The sequence below is a fragment of the Castanea sativa genome, chromosome 8 (genome assembly GCF_040712315.1).
Source record: "Castanea sativa cultivar Marrone di Chiusa Pesio chromosome 8, ASM4071231v1".
Classification (NCBI taxonomy): domain Eukaryota; kingdom Viridiplantae; phylum Streptophyta; class Magnoliopsida; order Fagales; family Fagaceae; genus Castanea; species Castanea sativa.
This window is the reverse complement of record NC_134020.1, coordinates 53,305,613-53,316,566: the sequence shown is the minus strand read 5'-3', so window position 1 is coordinate 53,316,566 and position 10,954 is coordinate 53,305,613.

Sequence of the window (10,954 nt, the reverse complement as noted above, 5' to 3'; positions counted from 1 at the left end):
TATGGGCCAAATACTCTTTATTGGGGCAAAAAGGCCTTGGTCCCTATTCACCCTAATTTGCCAAAGTCATTTTGCAGTATATATGCATTGAACTTTTCATCTCTATCTCTTTTTTCTATCTGTAGAAGTGCCCAAGAAAGTATGGGCTTCTCTCCATTTTTCTATTCATTTTATTCAAAAGGCTTGGAACTAGTGGAATTGGCAGGTGTGACACTTGGCCCATATGTGTCCATGTGTCTTGATTTAATTGCCCATGAGGTGTGAGTGCAATTACCAAATTTGCCTTCCCTTAATACACATTTACTAAAATGTCATTATGTACATTGGGCTTAAATCCTCTACCCCTTAAGCCCCAATTCATTGGGTCTTGGGCTTTACTTCTTGACCCAAAATGTATGAAATTTTAGGTATCAACATTAGCCCTTTGAACATGTGGGTTGTTTTACAACCACACATGCAAATATTTTCTTCTCTCTTTGGTGGGGGATTTTGAATAGTGCTTCCCATATTTTCTCTTCCTTCCTTTCTTTTCTCTTCTTTTTTTCATTATTACTCCTTGCCAAACCCACATGATGAAGCAGAACATTACCATCGTCATTACACGCGGATCGTCATTCACTCAGAGAAGATGTTACACATTTATTACGAACATTGATGACAAAGTGTAACGGACAGAGCAACGGTCACAGAATGAGTTGTGATCTCCAGACAAAGATTCTGTACATCATTGCCCATTAAAGAGGTACACAACTATGAAAGAGAAGACAACAGAAGCTAAAGGTATACATAAATACTCTACGAAATCACTCTCAACTGGTTTTCTCTCTAGAATCTTTCTCCCTTACTGACTTAAGCATTGGAGGCGGTTTGGCTGACGCCACACCGGCATGTTACTCTTCCCCTCAATTCATTTTGTAGGATTCTTACCTACAGAGACGACCCCGTTCATAGCATCATCCATTTGCTACGACGAGGAGCTCAACTGTTGATTTTTTGCATCATCAATTTGGCACCGTCTGTGGGAAACGCTAATCATTCAAGTCATCTTTCCCAATGGCAAAAGAGTTCCTCAAAGTACGAGATGGAAGCAAGAACTAGACCTCAACTAGATGCTGAGCAACAACAACAAATCCAAGCCCTCTTGGCTAATGTGGAAGAGCTAACTCGCTAGAATGAAGAGCTACGAAAGATGATGGAGTCTCGAAATGCAAAACGTTGGTGAACAGGTGAAAACCAAATGAAGAAGAATCAAATTCTCAAGCCAATAGGCAAGACAGAACTTCAAGAGAAGATTCCACTAGAATGGAGAATGAGCACCGCAGCATGAGGAAGGAGGTGGATGAACTAAAAAGTTCTATGAAGGACAAAGGCGGAGAGAATCTAGATGGGATGATTCTAAGGACAGACTCACCCTTCACCACTGAAGTTTTGAACCGTCCCCTCCCACCAAAATTCCGTCTACCACAGTTGGAGTCATATGACGGTTCCAAAGATCCCTTGGATCACATTGAATCATTCAAGATGCTGATGCTATTGTAGATGACCCCAGATGAAGTGATGTGTAGGGCATTCCTAACAACACTGAAGGGAGCAGCCAGAGTATGGTTCAGCAAGATACCCCAAGGAACCATTGTAGACTTTGAACAACTCAGGAAGAGTTTTGTTCGTCATTTCATTGGGGGGCAAAGGCACGAAAAGTTAGTTGGCCATCTTCTCAACATTCAGCAAGCCGAAGGAGAATCACTAAGGCAATACATCACTCGGTTCAATAAGGAGCTACTGTAGGTAGATGAAGCTGAAGATCAAGTCATCCTAACAACCTTCTAAGCAGGATTGTTACCAGGAGATTTCTTCTTCTCAATCACTAAAAGTTCACCAAAAACAGTAGCGAAGTTACTCCGTAAAGCCCAGAAGTACATGAATGTAGAGGATGCGGTGCTCGCAAAGGAGATGAAAGGGAAAAGGAAGAGAAACGAAGGAAAAAACAACAAGGAAAAAGAAGGAGCTTCCAGATAGGAAACCCAAGTTCTCCAACTTCACTCCTCTAATAATGCCAATTGTGCAAGTCCTTATGTAGATAAAAGACGATCCTTCCCTGCAATGGCCAAAGCCAATTAGCACTCCAGTAGAAAAAAGGGACAAGAGCAAGTATTGTAGATTCCACCAGGACCTCGGGCATCGTACTAATGAGTGTAGGCACTTGAAAGACCAGATGAAAACTTTAATCCGACATGGAAAGTTGCAGAAATACGTCAGAAAGACGAAGCCATACAGATACCAATGGAAGGACAACCAGGATAGAACTCCAGAGGTAAGGGATAGCAAACCTCTTTCAGGAGAAATAAAGACGATTTAGGGAGAATTGAAAGTAGGCGGAACGCTGAAGTCCCTTAAAAAAGCACAGGGGAGAGAAATAAATAGCATCCATTCGTGGGTCCCTCCAATGAAGATGCCAAAGAATGATGAGCCTGATATTGTCTTCTTTGAGAGAGACAGTCACAGCATCAGGCAACCCTATGACGATCCGCTGGTAATCATGCTCAGAGTAGAAGAATTCAACATTCACCAAGTGCTCATTGATAATGGAAGCCCAGCAGATATTGTCTACTTGATTGCGTTTCAGCAGATGAAGTTGAATAAGAAAAGGATCAGGTCTTTCACCTCACCTTTGGTAAGCTTCACAGGGGATAGAATCGTCCCTAGAGGCATTGTTACTCTAACTGTGATCGTAGGAACTTACCCAGCACAAGTCACCAAGGAAATTGATTTCCTCATAGTTGATTGCCCTTAACATACAACATCATCTTGGGAAGACCTGCATTCAATAGACTAAAAGTAGTGACGTCAACATATCACTTGAAGGTGAAGTTTCCAACAGCCCATGAAGTAGGAGAAATCAGAGGAGACCAAAATTTGGCAAGAGAGTGCTATCAAGCTACCCTAACATCGGGAGAGAACTACACATGGGTGATCAATGAACCAGAACCCATTTCTGAACTGTTAGAAACACCACAAGAAGTTGAGACCGTCCCAAGAGATTTGATGAAGGTATTGAAGATTAGAACAGCACTCCCAGCTTTAGAGAAAGAGAAAATGATCTCCTTCTTTAGGGCAAACTAAGATGTCTTTGCTTGGAAACATGAGGATATGCTCGGGATTAATAGGAAGATCATACAACATCGTCTCAACGTTAACCTAGAATGCAAACCTGTACAGCAAAAACAGAGAATATTTGCACTAGAACGAAACAAAGCTGTAACTGAAGAAGTAGAGAAGTTACTAGAAGCTAATTTCATTAGGGAAGACTTCTACCTAGATTGGCTAGCAAACGTGGTCATGGTAAAAAAGAGCAACGTTAAGGGGAGAATGTGTGTTGACTTCACAGACCTGAATAAGGCCTGCCTAAAAGACAGCTTCCCCTTGCCAAGAATTGACCAGCTGGTAGACTCAACTACTGGACACAAGCTATTGAGTTTCATGGATGCATGCTCTGGTTACAACTAGATTCTTATGGATGAAGACAATCAAGAGAATACCTCGTTCGTCACTAGCCAAGGGTTATACTGCTACAAGGTTATGCCCTTTGGACTGAAGAACGCAGGAGCCACCTACCAAAGATTGGTGAACCGTATGTTCTCTCACCAGATTGGAAGGAAGGTAGAGGTATACGTGGATGATATGCTGGTGAAAAGTAAGAAAAAAGCCAACCACTTGGATAATCTCAAAGAAACCTTCAACACACTACGTAAGTACAATATGAAATTCAACCCTGCAAAATGTGTTTTTGCTGTTACTTCAGGAAAATTCTTGGGATTCATGGTGTCCCAACGAGAAATAGAGGCAAATTCAGACAAAGTAAAAGCAATAATCGAGGTCAAATCATGAAAAACAGTGAAGGAGGTATAAAACTTGACAGGGAAAGTTGAAGCCCTAAATAGATTCGTCTCTAGGGCAATAGGCAAGTGCATGCCATTCTTCAAGGTATTGAAAAAAGCCTTTCAATGGAATGACGAATGCGAGGAAGCTCTTGCCAAGTTAAAGGAGTACTTGACGAAACTACCTCTATTAAGCCACTTAGTGATGGGAGAGAATTTGTTCCTCTACTTAGCAATATCCAATACTGCAGTAAGTTCAGCATTGATCAGAGAAGAAGGGAACGTTCAGAAGCTAGTTTATTGTACCAGTCAAGCATTCCAAGGAGTAGAAGCAAGTTACCTAAGGATGGAGAAGATAGCTTTCGCATTATTGGTCACCTTCAGAAAGCACCGTCCTTATTTCCAAGTACACCCCGTTGTCATCATGACAAACCAGCCCATAAGAAAGACGATGAACAAGATAGATGCAGCAGGATGACTCATTCAATGGGCAATTGAATTAGGCCAATTTGACATTGAATATCGGCCTCGAGTAGCAATCAAAGCCTAAGTACTGGTAGACTTCATTGTAGAATTCACTTACCCCTGCAAGGAAGAAGACCCCCCCATGGAAATATGGATGGTCCAAATAGATGGTTCAGCCACGAAGAAAGTGAGAGGAGCATGAGTAGTTCTTATACCTCCAGAAGGAGAAACACTGAAGTATCCAGTTAGGTTGCAGTTCATAGCAACAAATAAAGAGGCGGAGTATGAAGAGTTGCTAACAGGGCCGAGTCTAGCAAATGCTCTAGGAGCAAGGAACCTTATCCTCTAAGCTGATTCTCAGCTAATAATTGGACAAGTGAAGGGAGATTATGAAGCCAGAGAAGAAAGGATGCAGAAGTACTTAAAGATCGTCCAACAACTCTCACAACACTTTGATAGTCTAGACTTTGTGCAAATCCCTCGAGCTAAAAATTCAGAAGCTGACTTTCTAGCAAGATTAGTCTCGTCGGACGATTACAATGCGACCTCCAAAATATGTGTAGAAATAAGGGGGCAGTCAAGCACAGAAGGTGAGCAAGTTATGAAGATAAAAGAGCAAGACGAGTGGATGATTCCCATCGTTCGTTACTTGAAAGAAGGATGGCTCCCCAAAGATAAGATGGAGGCAAGGAAGATACATATCAGGGTAGCTTGCTTCGTCATTATTGACGACGTGCTGTATAGATGAGGGTATTCACTCCCATATCTAAGATGCGCCAGTTTAGAAGAAGTAGATTATGTGCTCCGTGAGACACATGAGGGAACCTATGGAATCCACGCTGGGGAAATATCCTTAGTAGGAAAGGCGCTCAGAGAAGGATATTACTGGCCAACCCTACAGAAAGACGCATACAACATCGTCAGAACATGCGATAAGTGTCAACGCTTCGCGAATGTCTAGACAAGGCTAGGAGAGACAATGACACCCATCTCCTCGCCATGGCCCTTTGCCCCATGGGGAATTGATATTATAGGTTCATTCCCTTAGATTTTTAATAGTCGCAATTGATTACTTCACAAAATGGGTGGAAGCAAAGCTAGTGATGACAATAACAGAGGCTAAAGTCACAAACTTTGTGTGGAAAAACATCATTTGCAGGTTTGGAGTCCCACATGTCATAATATCAGACAATGGAAAGCAATTTGACAACCTCAAGTTTCAAAAAATTTGCCAAGACTTAAGAGTCAAGAATCACTATTCTTCTCCAAGACACCCTCAAGCCAACGGCCAGATAGAAGTGATGAATAGAAGCTTGCTCAAAATTATTAAAACAAGGCTTGAGGGGGCAAAGGGGGCATGGCCTGAAGAAGTACAAAATGTCCTTTGAGCATATAGGACAACCACAAGAGTTCCAAAAGAAGAAACACCATTCAGACTGACATTTGGCAATGAGGTCGTCATACTGGTGGAAGTAGGACTGATGAGCTACCGAGTCAAAACATATGAAGACCAGAAAAATTAGCAAGAGCTTAACAGTAATTTGGACCTAATTGACGAAGTCAGAGAAGAAGCTATGAAGCGAATGGCCAAACACAAGGAAGCAATGGCTAGATACTATAACAGAAAGGTTAAGGTGAGAAGGTTCAGCACAAGAGACCTCGTACTTAAGAAGGTATCACAGGAAACAAAGGACCTATCCCAAGGAAAACTTAGACCAGCCTAGGAAGGCCCCCACGAGGCAATCCGTCATTCTAGAGAAGGCTCCTACTACCTGAAGTCTTTAGACGACCAGGAGCTGCCTCGACAATGGACCATAGAATACTACCAGTAAAGAATGCTCTACATTTCAAGTTGCCTAATCTGCACATCAGTAAGTATGACAAACATTACTTTCATCATTTATAAGATCAATTATACATGAAAGCATTATCCATGCGTATTTATCAATGATTATCCATGATTTGCCATGTACAATACGTATTTGTCAATGATTACCCATGATCTATCACTATCCAAATATGTGCAACACTTAGGAGTCGTCCTTGGGAGATGTCTTAAGGATCTCTGTCATTGAAATTTCAAATCAAAAGCTATTCACGCACAGTCAACGGCATCATAGCCATTGAAGATTTTGATACGCAACCAATATAATTGTCATTCAAGACAAAACAAAAAAAAAATGGTTAACCTAGAAGACACTCCAATACCATGACTCTAAGTCATGAGTAAAGTACAAGATCGTCATTCAAACATGACTCAATAAAAAGCTGTTCAAATATTGCTAAAAAATACTAAGTTGTTCAAAAACAACTAAGATCGTCATTCAAACATGACTCAATAAAAAGCTGTTCAAACACAACTAAAAAAAATACTAAGTTGTTCAAATACGACTAAGGTCGCCATTCAAACATGACTCAACAAAAAGATACTCAAACACTGCTAAAAAATACTAAGTTGTTCAAACACAACTAAGATCGTCATTCAAATATGACTCAATAAAATGCTGTTCAAACACAGCTAAAAAAATACAAAGAATGGCTCAATAAAACGCTGTTCAAACACAATTAAAAAAATACAAAGTTGTTCAAACATAACTAAGACCGTCATTCAAACATGACTCAATAAAACACTGTTCAAACACAGCTAAAAAATACAAATTTGTTCAAACACAACTAATATCATCATTCAAACATGACTCAACAAAATGCTGTTCAAACACAGCTAAAGAAATACGAAGTTGTTCAAACACAACTGACATTATCATTCAAACATGACTCAATAAAACGTTGTTTAAACATAGCTAAAAAATACTAAGTTGTTCAAACACAACTACCATTGTCATTCAAACATGACTCAATAAAACGTTGTTCAAACACAGCTGAAAAGCACTAAGTTGTTCAAACATAACTACTATTGTCATTCAAACATGACTCAATAAAAAGCTGTTTAAACACAGCTAAAAAAATACTAAGTTGTTCAAATACAACTAACATCGTCATTCAAACATGGTTAAACAAAAAGCTGTTCAAACACAGCTAAAAAATGTTAAGTTGTTCGAACACAACTAACATCGTCATTCAAGCCTAACTCAACAAAAAACTGTTCAAATGCAGGTTAAGTACGAAAAAGCTGTTCAAATACGAGCTAAAAATAAAAGTTGTCCCAGCACAACTAACATCGTCACACAAGGTTGTCAAAGTATACAAGATTTAGTTACTACAACTAAAAGCAGGAAATCCATAACCTTGTCCATCATCGTTGAAGGAATTGTTTAATTGCCCAAAAACAACGGGCCCAAAAGAATTTTTTAGTTGCCCAAAACAACCGGCCCAAAGAAAAATATTGTTCTTGCCTTGCAAGGAAATAAAGAGAAAAAGAAAAAAAAAAGTAAAGTTACTGGTCATCGGGGACAGGGTCAGCAAGGGTCGTAATTGTGGCCTCCTCCATCACTTCGGCAGCGTCTGTGGCTTCCTCCATCACATTCTTCGCTGTAACCTCAAAAGGACGATCAGTCATGAGCTCCTTCTCAACATCGCCAACAACTAAGTAGAAAGGTCTAAGTCAGGACGATGCTTGGCCATCCATTTTACAAGGAGATTGAAGCCCTCCATGTAGTACTTGCACAAGTCATCAAAATGCTCATCAAAGTCTTTGAAGTCTTGTACGGCCGCGGCTCCAACATTCTGTAGTTTCAGCTCAAGGTCACTAATCTGCTTGTCCTTCAGCTTGCAAAAGTCCTTCTCCACTTGCAGGCTTTTCTCCAAGGTCACCACACTCTCCTTGTCGTTTTTAGCTTTGGCAATAAGAATAACCTTTTTTTTCAACATCTCATTCTTAGCAGATAAGGACTTGACCAAGGGCTTAGATGTGGCCACCTTCCTCTCTATGTCCAGGAGCTTCCCAGAGACGAACAGAGATTCCCCCAAAGCCTACAAGAAAATTTTCCTTTAGTAGAAGTAAAACCCCTTACTGACTTAAGCATCGAAGGCGGTTTGGCTGACGCCACACCCGACGTGTTACTCTTCCTCTCAGTTCATTTTGCAAGATTCTCACCTACAAAGACGACCCCATTTCTCTCTCATCATACCATTTCTTTGTGGTTTTCATTCCTTCCTTTTTTCTTTTTCTTTTTTTTTCTTTTTTTTGAAATATATAAAAAGCTCAAACATTGTGCATATGTGTAAGATTGTAATTATTGTCTTCATCACAACTTGTTTGAAAGAATGAGTAACTAGTTCCAGTAAGCTTTGCAATAGGACTAACACACTACCATTTCATCTTCTGGAGAATGGGCTTTAAGCTGAAATATCAAATAGCTAGAGTCTTAAGACTGTGCTATAATATTCCACTATTATTGTATTAAATAATGAGATTGTTGTCAAGTTTGTAGTCATCATAAGGCTTTTGATATCAGACCTAAGGACCTCAAGCAACCCATTAGGGAAGGAATCTAAGAAGATCCATCAAAACGACTGGGATTTTGAAGTCCATTAGCTAAAACCATAAATACACCGCACCTTATTTTTGCGGTCACATGTACGGTGCGGTGCGGTTTAAAGTTTAGTCAAAACCATAACCGCACCGCATCTCATTTTTGCAGTCACATATGCGGTGCGGTGTATACGATGCAGTTTGAATGATTTGAAGTCTGTATATTTTTCAAATTTTGGGCTTTTTCTACCCAGCCCAAAACTAATTTTTTTCTCTTTGTTTTGGTCCAAGTTTTAAACTATTGAGCTAGTTTTTCTTTATTTTGGGCTGGCTTTCCTAATTAACACTTGCTAGGGTTATCAAACTTTTTGTTGTTGTTGAAAACTATGGTTATTAAACTATTAATAATATATTTAATATTAAAAATAATTAAATATATTAATATATAGAGAGGGTGCGGCGCGGTGCGGTTTGTGCGGTTTTCTTATTGTAAAACCGCAAACCTCATTGCACCATGCGGTGCGGTGTGGTGTGGTGCGGTGCGGTGCACTATTACTTGCGGTGCGGTTATGTCATTTTGCGTGCGATTTTGGTACGATTTTGCTGTTTATGCAGTTTATGCGGTTTGGTGAACACCCTTATGCAGACCCATTCATTGAAATAGATGGAATTTTTTTTGGGAGAAGAAAATAGATGTAATTTTAAATGTGCTTTGCAGTCTCACATTATCAATTATTTACCTTTTTTTAATAGATTCAATAGAATTTTATTTTTCGCCCGTTCACTTATGAATGTCCTCTACCATTTATCCCATAGCCCACTCCTCCCAACTCAATTTTCATATTAAAGTTTTCTTTTTTCTTTAGTTATTAAAGTTTGGGTTATTTTCATTTTAGCCTCTTATGTTTTAAAATTTTCATTTTGGCCTTACATGTTTGATTCTATTTTCATATTGATCTTGTCATCCATGTAGGACACTGGTCAGACTTCTAATAGAAATAGTTGATAGAGTCAAATGAAAACATAATCAAACATGAAGGGGTCAAATGAAAATTTTGATGTAAAAATAAAAAATGAAATTGTTGTATATATTGGTATATACAATGATAGATTGTAATAATGATATTTGAGTTTAGAGAATATTGTTTCATAAAATGAAAATTCAAGTTCTAGAATTTTCTAAATGAAAATTCGAAATACAGCATTTTCGATCGGTCAAAGCTTGGGCTCGAACGATCGAAAATGGTAAGAAAATAATCCTAGAGTCTCTAGATGTCTTGATCGATGTTTGATTCCTGTTCTACTGAATGAAAAGAGCACTCAATCGATCGAAAGTAATTTTCAACTGATCGAAAATCGTGAAACGAGATTTTCTGTAGAATTTTTTAGTAACTGTTCAGAAAGGTTGAAGAGGTTTCAAGCCTTATTAACGGTTTTATGAAACGTTTTAACTCTCCATATGTGCCTTTTGATGAAATTTAACCGTATGGGTATAAAGAGAGGCTTATGTTCCAAAATTGCTATCTATAGAACCTAACATCTTTGTTGTATCTTATGGACAAATTTGCGATAATCCTTTAGCAACAATAGTGTGGGGGGCAAATATTGTCTAAGGAAAATAATATTGTGCCTCCAAGTTCTCTATTTTCTATTTATCTTTTGTCTTAACTTTGTTCCTCCATTATTACTTTGTGTAATATTTCCAACAAAAACAACTCCAAACTTTAAGGGCGAAAAATGTACTTTAGTCTAATTTTTATAACCATCCAACAGAGAACAAAGAAACACAACAATGGAAAAACTCAAACCCACTCCTCCTAACTTAAAGTGGATGAAATTGAAACAATGAGAAATATTTAAGGAATGACCAAAATTATAGTATGGTCATATAAATAATAAGTAGAATAAGTCTAGTGACACAACTTCTTTTAAAACTTGTTGAATTGATAGGTTGTGAGTCGTGGAAGATAAAAGTGGTGTTTGTGATGGGCAAGAGCTATCCAACATGTAGGCCACCTAGGCCTAAGCCTAAGTCCCCCGTTACAAAGGGAAATGTTTTGCTACATAATGGGTTATGTGGCCGTAAAAGGAAAGTGACAAGTGTCTAATCATGTACATTGCACATGACCCTTGGACACATATTACTTTCTTTTTGCTGCCACTTAACTCATTATGTAGTAAT